Source organism: Mustelus asterias, chromosome 22 (genome assembly GCF_964213995.1).
Source record: "Mustelus asterias chromosome 22, sMusAst1.hap1.1, whole genome shotgun sequence".
In the NCBI taxonomy this organism is placed as follows: Eukaryota; Metazoa; Chordata; class Chondrichthyes; order Carcharhiniformes; family Triakidae; genus Mustelus; species Mustelus asterias.
Genome location: NC_135822.1, coordinates 60,504,070 through 60,517,687, shown reverse-complemented (window position 1 = coordinate 60,517,687; position 13,618 = coordinate 60,504,070). Strand labels below are relative to the sequence as shown.

Sequence of the window (13,618 nt, the reverse complement as noted above, 5' to 3'; positions counted from 1 at the left end):
CTCTCTCTGACAGTACAGAGCTCCCTCTCTCTGACAGTACAGAGCCCCCTCACTCTGACAATACAGAGCTCCCTCTCTCTGACAGTACAGAGCCCCCTCACTCTGACAATACAGAGCTCCCTCTCTCTGACAATACAGAGCCCCCTCTCTCTGACAGTACAGAGCCCCCTCACTCTGACAATACAGAGCTCCCTCTCTCTGACAGTACAGAGCTCCCTCACTCTGACAATACAGAGCTCCCTCACTCTGACAATACAGAGCTCCCTCACTCTGACAATACAGAGCTCCCTCTCTCTGACAGTACAGAGCTCCCTCTCTCTGACAATACAGAGCTCCCTCTCTCTGACAGTACAGAGCTCCCTCTCTCTGACAATACAGAGCTCCCTCACTCTGACAGTACAGAGCTCCCTCACTCTGACAATACAGAGCTCCCTCTCTCTGACAATACAGAGCTCCCTCACTCTGACAGTACAGAGCTCCCTCTCTCTGACAATACAGAGCTCCCTCTCTCTGACAGTACAGAGCTCCCTCTCTCTGACAATACAGAGCTCCCTCTCTCTGACAATACAGAGCTCCCTCTCTCTGACAATACAGAGCTCCCTCTGACAATACAGAGCTCCCTCACTCTGACAATACAGCGCTCCCTCTCTCTGACAGTACAGAGCTCCCTCTCTCTGACAATACAGAGCTCCCTCACTCTGACAGTACAGAGCTCCCTCTCTCTGACAATACAGAGCTCCCTCACTCTGACAATACAGAGCTCCCTCTCTCTGACAATACAGAGCTCCCTCTCTCTGACAATACAGAGTTCCCTCACTCTGACAGTACAGAGCTCCCTCTCTCTGACAATACAGAGCTCCCTCTCTCTGACAGTACAGAGCTCCCTCACTGACAGTACAGAGCTCCCTCTCTCTGACAATACAGAGCTCCCTCACTCTGACAGTACAGTGCAACTCTCCTACAGCACTGACCCTGCGATGTTGCAGCACCCCCTCATTGCTGCCCCTCTTAGAGTGCTGCACACCTTCAGCACTGCGATGGATTGCACTCACGTCTGTGGAGATGCTGAGCTAACGTGCCCTCTCCGACAGATGTAAAATAAAATTCACTGGCGTTATTTGAATAAGTGCGAGATGCTCACCGGATGTTCTGCCACATTCCTGTCTCAACAAAAGACAAAAGGCCTTGGTCATTGCTGCTTGTAGGAGGTGACCAGCAAAGCTTTGGTCACCTCCTACAGCTTTTGGTGATGCATTAAGTTGATTTGGGGGAGGTTTCTGCAGGGTTGTGTTTGGGCAGCTTTTTTGGCGATGTATCTCAAATCTTATCTGTGTCTTTAGATGTATTCATGAGAAAGTAAGATGATGGTTAGGGTTGCCGGGTGAGGGACTCTGGTGCCTAAGGGACGTTGAGGGGAATAAGGTTCTCAGACAATTGTGCATTCAATTGCACCAACAAAATAGAAACCTTAGCAGAAAGAGCAACTGGTCGTGAATGAACCATGGTCATGGTCCACTGATGATACAGTCTGCAAGACAGCATCCTGTGCTCTTTTTAAAAGGTTACATCTGTACAAATCACACTGGCTCATTACCCAGTAAGCCCACTTGTCCTAATTTGAGTTTCATAGACTTTTTTCATTCTTCATTCAAAAAAACAACAGCAGACATCTAAAACATATTGCTAAATAGTTTCCTCTGAACTGGATGTGTTGAGCATCCGGCCATGGTGAATTAGGGGGAATAAAATTCCCTCCTTTCGCTGTCAGAAGCACAATCTTTGAAGTAATTCCCTGTCGTACAGCTTCAAATAGGCAGCGAAATATTGTCTCTTGTTGTAAGTGGGCCATTTGTAGCTATGACATAGAAACATAGAAAAACTACAGCACAAACAGGCCCTTCGGCCCACAAGTTGTGCCGAACACATCCCTACCTTCGAGACCTACCTATAACCCTCCATCCTATTAAGCTCCATGTACTCATCCAGGAGTCTCTTAAAAGACCCTATTGAGTTCGCCTCCACCACCACTGACGGCAGCCGATTCCACTCGCCCACCACCCTCTGTGTGAAAAACTTATCCCTAACATCTCCCCTGTACCTACCCCCCAGCACCCTACACTTATGTCTTCTCGTAGCAGACATTTCCACCCTGGGAAAAAGCCTCTGAGAGTCCACCCGATCTATGCCTCTCAACATTGGGCGGCACGGTAGCACAGTGGTTAGCACTGCTGCTTCACAGCTCCAGGGACCTGGGTTCGATTCCCGGCTTGGGTCACTGTCTGTGTGGAGTTTGCACATTCTCCTCGTGTCTGCGTGGGTTTCCTCCGGGTGCTCCGGTTTCCTCCCACAGTCCAAAGATGTGCGGGCTAGGTTGATTGGCCATGCTAAAATTGCCCCATAGTATCCTGAGATGCGTAGGTTAGAGGGATTAGTGGGTAAAATATGTAGGGATATGGGGGTAGGGCCTGGGTGGGATTGTGGTCGGTGCAGACGCGATGGGCCGAATGGCCTCTTTCTGTACTGTAGGGATTCTATCATTCGAATTCTATCATCTTATACACCTCTATTAGGTCTCCTCTCATCCTTCGTCTCTCCAAGGAGAAAAGACCGAGCTCCCTCAGCCTATCCTCACAAGGCATGCCACTCAATCCAGGCAACATCCTTGTAAATCTCCTCTGCACCCTTTCAATCTTTTCCACATCTTTCCTATAGTGAGGCGACCAGAACTGAGCACAGTACTCCAAGTGGGGTCTGACGAGGGTCTTGTATAGCTGCATCATTATCCCCAGACTCCTAAACTCAATCCCTCGATTGATAAAGGCCAGCACACCATACGCCTTCTTAACCACCTCCTCCACCTGTGGGGCCGATTTCAGAGTCCTATGGACCCGGACCCCAAGGTCCTTCTGATCCTCTACAGTACTAAGAGTCTTTCCCTTCATATTGTACTCCTTCATCCCATTTGACCTACCAAAATGGACCACGACGCATTTATCTGGGTTGAAGTCCATCTGCCACTTGTCCGCCCAGTCTTGCATCCTATCTATGTCCCTCTGTAACTCCTGACATCCCTCCAGACTATCCACAACCCCACCAACCTTCGTGTCGTCGGCAAACTTACCAACCCATCCCTCCGCTTCCTCATCCAGGTCATTTATGAAAATGACAAACAGCAAGGATCCCAGAACAGATCCCTGGGGCACACCACTGGTGACCGACCTCCATTTAGCAAAAGACCCATCTATATCCACTCTCTGCCTCCTTTGGGGAAGCCAGTTCTGGATCCACCGGGCAGCAGCCCCTTGGATCCCATGCCCTCTCACTTTTTCTAGAAGCCTTGCATGGGGGACCTTATCGAACGCCTTGCTAAAATCCATATAAACCACATCTACCGCCTTCCCTTCGTCAATGTGTTTCGTCACATTTTCGAAGAACTCCACCAGGCTCGTAAGGCACGATCCGCCCTTGACAAAGCCATGCTGAGTATTCTTGAGCATACTAAACCTCTCTAAATGCTCATATATCCTGTCCCTCAGGATCTTCTCCATCAGTTTACCAACCACTGAGGTTAGACTCACCGGTCGGTAATTACCTGGGCTATCTCTATTCCCCTTCTTGAAAATAGGAACCACATCCGCAATCCTCCAATCCTCCGGCACCTCTCCCGTCTCCATCGACGATGCAAAGATCATACTCAGAGGCTCTGCAATCTCCTCCCTCGCCTCCCACAGTAACCTGGGGTACATCCCATCCTGACCCGGCGACTTATCTATCTTGATGCCATTCAAAGATTCTAGCACAATCTCTTTCTTAAAGTCCACATACTCAATCCTTTCAGTCCACCGCACGCCCGCAGTACATCCACCCAGGTCCTTCTCCTCTGTGAAAACCGAGGCAAAATACTCATTGAGCACCTCTGCCATGTGGTGATGCCTTTTGGCTAAGATCGTGTAGTATTGGCAGTCCTGCACTTGATAGAAGTCAATGAGGTTGCACTGAGGCTTCATTTGAAGCAATTTTTTAAAACGGCATCTCGGCCTTTTGGCGAAGATGCAAAATAAACCAAGCCCTGGAGGGGGTGCAATGCCTGCTCCTATCAGCTTGGACCATGTAGATCAAGCCCAAGACAGGAAGAGGCTGGCCTGTCTTGTCAGCTTGGATCTGTCATGTCTCACTGGTTGAGACTTTGAATTGGACTTTGATTGGATTTGATTGGATATAGATTTTTTTTAAATGTGGTGATGGGATTGCATTTGATGGGATTACTGCCTGATGATTTGCTCCCTGGACATGTTTAAAATCCGAAGAAGGGTGTGTCGGACATTGGCTGCTATTTGCAATTCAAATGCAAATTGCCGTGACCAGTCTCGGATCCTGATTTGCATACTTAAACAGCTCCAGGCAGAAACATGAAGCCGTTTCTAGGTTCACCTGGCGGAGCAGAGATACCAGCCACTCGGGACCCCATCCCCAGTGATAATCTGAAATTGGCCCTTCATTGGGCCCCTTGCACCTGACACTTTGAAAGTTGTATTGAAACAATATCACGACCATTTCAAGCTATGTCATTGTACGTACAGTTATATATTCTCTTCATTTGTATTTTTTTTAAGTACAATATACCAGCAGAGTTACTTAAAATGAGAGGAGAATTGGCAATGGACAGTGTGGCACGGGAGGAAACCTGTGATTGGCAGGAGGACTGGACTGATTATACCTTTATCCCTCTTTCAAATAAATGTGAGTTGAAACAGTAGGCTTGGGTTCGATTCCCGACTTGGGTCACTGTCTGTGTGGAGTCTGCATGGACCCGGGTTCGATTCCCGGCTCGGGTCACCGTCTGTGCAGAGTCTGCACATTCTCCCCATGTCTGCGTGAGTTTCCTCTGCGTTCTCCGGTTTCTTCCCACAGTCCGAAAGACGTGCTGGTTAGGTGCATTGGCCATGTTAAATTCTCCCCCACTGTACCCGAACAGACGCCGGAGTGTGGCGATTAGGGGATTTTCACAGTAACTTCATTGTAGTGTTAATGTAAGCCTACTTGTGATAAATAAATAAATTTAAAACTATAGAAGAATTGCTTTGACTTCCCACGTAATTAAATTATTGCTTAGGATCATCCTGGAACACATCCAGAAAAAGACAGAGGCTGAAATTTTACCATCCCGCCCACCACGGGAATTGGAGCGGGCGAGGAGCGGACTATGGAAAGGTCTCTTGACCTCGGGCGGGATTTTACGGTTTCAGGATGAATGAGGCCATAAAATCCTGCCCAGAGAATAGTATCGCTGAAGGGCAATCTGGGTTTCGATATGGGAGACGATCAAGTCACTAATCTGTGAATCATAAAGTATGGCACAGTGGTAAGCACTGCTCCCTCACAACTCCAGGGACCTGGGTTCAATTTCAGCCTTGGTTGACTCATCCGTGTAGAGTTTGCACAATTCTCCCTGTGTGTGCGTGGGTTTCCTTCGGGTGACCGGTTTCCTCCCACACTCCAAAGATGTGCTGGTTAGGTGGATTGGCCATGCTAAATTTCCCCTTAGTGTCAGGGGAATTAACAGGATAAATATGTGGAGTTACAGGGATAGGGCCTGTGTGAGATTGATGTTAGTGCAGTCTTGATGGGTAGAATGGCCTCCTTCTGCATTGTAAGGACTCTATGATCATTCTATGATCATTCAAGTCCAGGAACAACACCAGCCACTGTGCATATGCTCCATTCACTTTGAGAAGGCATTCGATTCAGTCTCAAATGAGAAACTGTGCTTGACAATGTTAGACATGGGATATCCACCACATTTCATCGAGTTGCTAGCCAAGCTTCATTGTTGCTGGGGTCAGAGTTGCTTGTACCGTCTTGGAATGGTCAAGAGGCAAAAAGGGTGTTTGACAGGGGTGTGTGCTCTCACCATATTTATTTGACATCCAAGCAGAAATAGCCACAAGAGTGGTGAGTACAAAGGTGGGTTATCAATTGGCAGGTAGTGTGTTTCGAATCCTCGATATACTGAGTTCTGCTCACTAGCCCAGTGGAGACGCAACAGGAGCTGCTGGATCACCTTGGTCAAATTAACCAGATCTACATCCTCCTGAACAATGTCAACAAGACAGAGCTGATGGGGATGGGTGGACAGGCCTGCAAGATTAACGGAACGGAACATGACCAGGTTGATATTTTCCGCTCAGGTTTCTCGGTGTCCAGATCATCAACAACCTGTCCTGGTCCCCCCATGCCGACGCCATAGTTAAGAAAGCCCACCAATGTCCCTACTTTCTCAGGAGGCTAAGGAAATTCAGCACGTCCATTACGACTCTCATCAATTTTTACAGATGCACCATAGAAAGCATCCTTTCTGTATGTATCAAGCTTGCTATGGCTCCTGCTCTGACCAAGACCGCAAGGAACTACCAAGGGTTGTGAACGTAGCCCAGTTCATCACAGAAACCAACTTCCCATCCACTGACACTGTCCACGCTTCCCGCTGCCTCGGAAAAAGCAGCCAGCATAACTAAGGATCCCACACACCCCGGACATTCTCTCTTCCACCTTCTTCTATCGGGAAAAAGATACAAAAGTCTGAGATCAAGTACCAATCAACTCAAGAACAGCTTCTTCCCTGCTGCCATTAGATCTTTGAATGAATCAACCTTATATTAAGTTGATCTTTCTCTGTACCCTAACTATGACTGTAACACTCCATTCTGCACCCTCTCCTTTCCTTCTCCCTTATGTACTCCATGAACAGTAATATGTTTTGTCTGTTTGGCAGTACTCTATGAATGGTATGCTTTGTATAGCACAAGAAACAATACTTTTCACTGTATCCCAATATATGGGGCAATAATAAATCAAATCAAATCAAATCACGGAAGAGGCGGAGTGTATCAAAGAAGTTCAGGCTAGACTTAACAAAGGTTATGGTGTTGTGAAGAGTAGCCACAACATCCAGATTCCAATGAAAATTCATCTCCTGAAAGCTCTTGTGTGGTTGGTGGCCAGGGACAGCTGTGAAAGCTCGACCTTGAAGAAGAGTGATAAGGCTGGAGTAAGAGCTTTTGAAATGAAAGGTCTCAGACAGACATGACACATGTCATGGATGGCCAAGTGAGTGCTTGAGAAACCTGGTGTTAGAGGAACTTGCTTGAGGCACCAGGGTATCAAGGAAGCTCCCATATTTTAGACAGGTGATGCGAAAAGGAGGGGAGTGTTTGGAAAAAGTGGGTATACAAGGCAAAACACCTGGAAAACTTGTGCAAGGAAGACCCAAGATGGCCTGGATGGATAATATCAGAAGACGAATTGTCCTGTCTGTGGGACAAACCAGCCACCCATCCATTGATTGTCTACACTTCCCGCTACCTCAGAAAAGCAACTGCTTAATCAATGACCCCCACACACCCGAGACATACTCACTTCCATCTTCGTCCATCGAGAAAAAGATACAAAAGTCTGAGGTCACATGCCAACCGACTCAAGATCAGCTTCTTCCCTGCTGCCATCAGACTTTTGAATGGATGTACCTCTCACTAAGTTGATCTTTCGCTACACCCTAGCTATGACTGTAACACTATATTCTGCATTCTCTCGTTTCCTTCTCTATGAACGGTATGCTTTGCCTGTATAGTGCGCAAGAAACAATACTTTTCACTGTATACATGTGACAATAATAAATCAAATCAAAATCAAATCAAACAAGCAGTGAGGGTAGCAGAGAATTGAAATCAGTGAAGACAGATTGTTTATGGTGTGACCAACCCTCGGCTGAAGGGACCTATTAGCCTTTCAAATCAGGAGGGATATGCTCAAACAGAAGGTGAAGAGTACAGGAACAGTGGTCCAGGCCAGTTCATGTCTAAACATTAAGAGACTGAGTTCATCCTGTGCAGGTCAGTGGGACGAGGCAAAAAATGGTTTGGCACAGTCAAGAAGGGCCAAAAGGCCTGTTTATGAGCTGTAATTTTCTATGGTTCTTACACAATGTGTTCCTGAGATGCACAACATTTTGTTACAGATGGGACACAAACAGCTCCTTGAAAGTCATTCATTTCCCTCCTGAGCAACTTTGGAAATGTTGTTGCCGTTTAGAAAAAGAACAAGCCTTCTTCTTCCAACCCAAAGCACTTTACATCCAGTGAAGTACATCTGAAGTGCAGTCACTAATGTAGGGAATGTAACAGCCAATTTGCATGCAGCAAGCTTCCACGCATACCAATGTGATCATGATCAGGTCATTATTTCTTTTAGTTGTATTTGAAAAGACTCTCCTATTCATTTTTGAAGACTGGCCTTTGCAGTTCAGTGGAGAAGGCAGCGAGGGCCTTGGTTTAATATCTCAACCTTGGGATGGTACCTCTGACAATGCAGCACTTCCTGCAAAAGACACTGTATTTTCAACATTGAGCTTATGCTAAAACCTTATGGTTGCTGCTTGAATCTGTGACCTTATGAATGGTTATGAATACTCGTTGGAGTTTAGAAGGATGATGGGGGATCTTATTGAAACTTACAGGATACTGTGAGGCCTGGATAGAGTGGACGTGGAGAGGATGTTTCCACTAGTAGGAAAAACTAGAACCAGAGGGCGCAACCTCAGGCTAAAGGGACGATGCTTTAAAACAGAGATGAGGAAGAATTTCTTCAGCCAGAGAGTGGTGAATCTGTGGAACTCCTTGCTGCAGAAGGCTGTGGAGGCCAGGTCATTGAGTGTCTTCAAGACAGAGATAGATAGGTTCTTGATTAATAAGGGGATCAGGGGTCATGGGGAAAAGGCAGGAGAATGGGGATGAGAAAAATATCAGCGATGTTTGAATGGCGGAGCAGATTCGATGGGCCGAGTGGCCTAATTCTGCTCCTATGTCTTATGATCTTATGGTACCAATGATTTGAGCTTTTGTATTGCAAGAAATTTAATAATGGAACCGACCTTTATTTAAATGGAATTTAATAATGGTCTATGTGGATTGAAGAAGCTGGGATCGTTCTCCAGCAGAGAAGGTTAAGTGGAGATTTGATTAGAGGTATTTAAAATCATGAAGTGTTTAGAAAGATTAAATAAAAATTAACAGTTTCCAATAGTTGAAAAGCAGAGAGCACAGGTTTAAGATGTTTAGCCAAAAAAACCCGACCTTGCATTTTTACATTTGGAATGTGCTGCCTGAAAGGGGGTGAACACAGATTCCATAGTAGCTTCAAAAAGGAATTGACTAAAAATTTGAAGGGGAAAAGAATCAGGGATATGGCCAGCACAGTGGTTAGCACTGCTGCCTCCCAGCGCCAGGGACCCAGGTTCGATTCCTGTCTTGGGTCACTGTCTGTGTGGAGTCTGCACGTTCTCCCCGTGTCTGCGTGGGTTTCCTCCGGTGCTCCGGTTTCCTCCCACAGTCCAAAGATGTGCCGGTTAGGTTGATTGGCCATGTTCAATTAGTCTCATGGGAATAGTAGGGTAAATGTGAGGGGTTACGGGAATAGGTTAAGTGGAGATTTGATTAGAGGCGGCACGGTAGCACAGTGGTTAGCACTGCTGCTTCACAGCTCCAGGGACCTGGGTTCGATTCCCGGCTTAGGTCACTGTCTGTGTGGAGTTTGCACATTCTCCTCGTGTCTGCGTGGGTTTCCTCCGGGTGCTCCGGTTTCCTCCCACAGTCCAAAGATGTGCGGGTTAGGTTGATTGGCCATGATTAAATTGCCCCTTAGTGTCCTGACATGTGTAGGTTAGAGGGATTAGTGGGTAAAATATGTAGGGATATGGGGATAGGGCCTGGGTGGGATTGTGGTCGGTGCAGACTCGATGGGCCAAATGGCCTCTTTCAGTACTGTAGGGTTTCTATGATTTCTATGATTTCTATGAGGGCCTGGGTGGGATTGTGGTCGGTGCAGACTCGATGGGCCACATGGCCTCCTTCTGCACTATCGGGATTCTACAATTCTATGAAAACTGGAACTAACTCGACTGCTCTTTGAGAGGGTAGATACAGAATAGATGAGCGACATGGCTTTCCTTTCTTGTCACACCCGATGAAAGGCTCAAGGCACTTTGCGGAGGTGTAACTGGACAGAAATTAGCCAAAGGGCGAGACATTAGGAACAGGCTTCATTAAAGCAGCATCAGTGATCTGTGTCGGAAACGACCAATGAAACCAGTTTTTCTGAACATCAAACTCATGATCTACTCCATAACAGTGAGAATCTACTTATGATCCTATTGACGACTGTGAATTAACCAAATTCTGCAGTAATCAGTGTATTGTTTTAACTCCAAAAGGATGGATGTTTGCTGGGCTTTGATTCCGAGTCAATATCCATCTGGCCTCGCTGAGGCCTGGTTCGCTGATAAGCTACATCTGAAAGAGGGAGAGAGAGAGAGAGAGGTGGAGATGAGGCGAAGTTTACAGGGGGGAATTTCAAAATTTTCAGCTGAAGACACAGTCGACAATAATGGAAGGATTAAAACTATGGAGAGAGGTTTAATCAGTTCATAACAGCACCACAGCAGAGACTACATAATCCTATAGCAGGAACTTGGTGTGGTTCTTGATATGAGTCAAAAGGAAGTGAAGGAGTTGCTTTGATTGGATAAGGGACGATGTAAACCTCAGGTTGGATTTAAAGTTTATTTATTAGTGTCACAAGTAGGCTCACATTAACACTGCAATGTAGTTACCGTGGAAATCCCCTAGTTGCCACACTCTGGCACCTGTTTGGGTACACTGAGGGAGAATTTAGCGTGGCCAATGCACTTAGCCAGCACGTCTTTCAGACTGTGGGCGGAAACCGGAGGAAACCCACGCAGACACGGGGAGAACATGCAAACTCCGCACAAGACAGTGACCCAAAGCCAGGAATCAAACCCTGGTCCCTGGCGCTGTGAGGTAGCAGTGCTAACCACTGTGCCACTGGTGGTTGGGACTGAAGGTAAAAGAAAATAGTTGGATGGAGTGATAAGCTAAATTCTTTTGGAATCCCATGCCAGGAAAACTGGAGCATTGAAGGGTTGCATTTCTTGTTGATATTTTCAGATAACTGAATAAACCAGAAACACATCCATTGTATTGCAGTGAGGGAGATGAAGGATAAACAATTTCTACAGCCTTTCAATAAAGGACTCAAACATGAAATCATTGTAACCAATCTAGAAGGTTATTCCATTGTGTTTTGTCGTCTCCTTGGAAACCTTTTACTGGGTTGATAGACTGAAGAATCTTTTACTGCAATTTATTGCTGCCAATGGACCATTTAGAGTCATAGAGTCATAGAGGTTTCCAGCATGGAAACAGGCCCTTCGGGCCAACTTGTCCATGCCGCCTTTTTTTTTAAACCACTAAGCTACCAATTGCCTGCATTTGGCCCATATCCCTCTATACCCATCGTACCCATGTAACTATCTAAATGCTTTTTAAAAGATAAAATTGTACCCGCCTCTACTACTACCTCTGGCAGCTTGTTCCAGACACTCACCACCCTCTGTGTGAAAAGATTGCCCCTCTGGACACTTTTGTACCTGTCCCCTCTCACCTTAAACCTATGCCCTCTAGTTTTAGACCCCCCTACCTTTGGGAAAAGATATTGACTATCGAGCTGATCTGTGCCCCTCATTATTTTATAGACCTCTATGAGGTCACCCCTCAGCCTCCTACACTCCAGAGAAAAAAGTCCCAGTCTATTCAGCCTCTCCTGATAACTCAATCCATCAAGTCCCGGTAGCATCCGAGCAAATCTTTTCTACACTCTTTCTAGCTTAATAATATCCTTTCTATAATAGGGTGACCAGAATTGCACACAGTATTCCAAGTGTGGCCTTACCAATGTCTTATACGACTTCAACAAGACGTCCCAACTCCTGTATTCAATGTTCTGGCCGATGAAACCAAGCATGCCGAATGCCTTCTTCACCACTCTGTCCACCTGTGACTCCACTTTCAAAGAGCTATGAACATGTACCCCTAGATCTCTTTGTTCTGTAACTCTCCCCAACACCCTACCATTAACTGAGTAAGTCCTGCCCTGGTTCAATCTACCAAAATGCATTACCTCGCATTTGTCTAAATTAAACTCCATCTGCCATTCGTCAGCCCACTGGCCCAATTGATCAAGATCCCGCTGCAATTGGAGATAACCTTCCTCACTGTCCACCATGCCACCAATCTTGGTGTCATCTGCAAACTTACTAACCATGCCTCCTATATTCTCATCCAAATCATTAATATAAATGACAAATAACAGTGGGCCCAGCACTGATCCCTGAGGCACACTGCTGGTCACAGGCCTCCAGTTTGAAAAACAACTCTCTACAACCACCCTCTGGCTTCTGTCAAGAAGCCAATTTTGTATCCATTTAGATACCTCACCCTGGATCCCGTGAGACTTAACTTTATGCAACAAGCTACCATGTGGTACCTTGTCAAAAGCCTTGCTAAAGTCCATGTAGACAACATCAACTGCACTCTTTAACTAAAGAGTTCCCCATGGAGGAAGCCCAAAGGGATGATGGAAGAATGAACTGAGCAAGGGTGGCAGGGAACCCTGAGTTCAATTCAGAGTTTATGTATTAGTGTCACAAGTAGGCTTACATTAACACTCCAATGAAGTTACTGTGAAAGTCCCTTATTCGCCACACTCAGGCACCTCTTTGGGGACACTGAGGGAGAATTTAATATGGCCAAAGCACCTAAGCAGCATGTCTTTCGGACTGTGGGAAGATCTTTAGGGTAGATTTCCTTCCCTTAAAAGGACATTATAGAACATAGAACAGTACAGCACAGTACAGGCCCTTCGGCCCACAATGTTGTGCCGAACCTTTTCCGAAACCAAGATCAAGCTATCCCACTCCCTATCATTCTAGTGTGCTCCATGTGCCTATCCAATAACCGCTTGAAAGTTTCTGAAGTGTCCGACTCCAGTATCACAGCAGGCAGTCTATTCCACACCCCAACCACTCTCTGAGTAATGAACCTACCTTGTACATCCCTCCTATATCTTCCACCACAAACCTTATAGTTATGCCCCCTAGTAGCAGCTACATCCACCCGAGGAAATAGTCTCTGAACGTCCACTCTATCTATCCCCCTCATCATCTTATAAACCTCTATTAAGTCGCCTCTCAACCTCCTCCGCTCTAAAGAGAAAAGCCCTAGCTCCCTCAACCTTTCCTCATAAGACCTACCCTCCAAACCAGGCAGCATCCTGGTAAATCTCCTTTGCACTCTTTCCAGTGCTTCCACATCCTTCTTATAGTGAGGTGACCAGAACTGCACACAATATTCCAAATGTGGTCTACCAAGGTCCTGTACAGTTGCAGCATAACCCCACGGCTCTTAAACTCAAACCCACTGTTAATAAACGCTAACACACTATAGGCCTTCTTCACTGCTCTATCCACTTGAGTGGCAACCTTCAGAGATCTGTGGATGTGAACCCCAAGATCTCTCTGTTCCTCCACATTCCTCAAAACCCTACCTTTGTCCTACCAAAATGAATCACCTCGCACTTATCAGGGTTAAACTCCATTTTTCAGCCCAGCTCTGCATCCTATCAATGTCCCTTTGCAGCCTACAACAGCCCTTCACCTCATCCACTACTCCACCAATCTTGGTGTCATCCGCAAATTTACTGATCCACC

General features: G+C 46.3%; 1 protein-coding gene across 1 annotated transcript in view; it reads left to right on the top strand.

Annotated features, from left to right (window-relative positions):
• The window catches only part of LOC144510103 (tetraspanin-15), a 225,789-nt gene that overhangs the window by 159,107 nt on the left and 53,064 nt on the right, over positions 1–13,618 (top strand). The gene's annotated exons all lie outside the window — the stretch shown is intronic.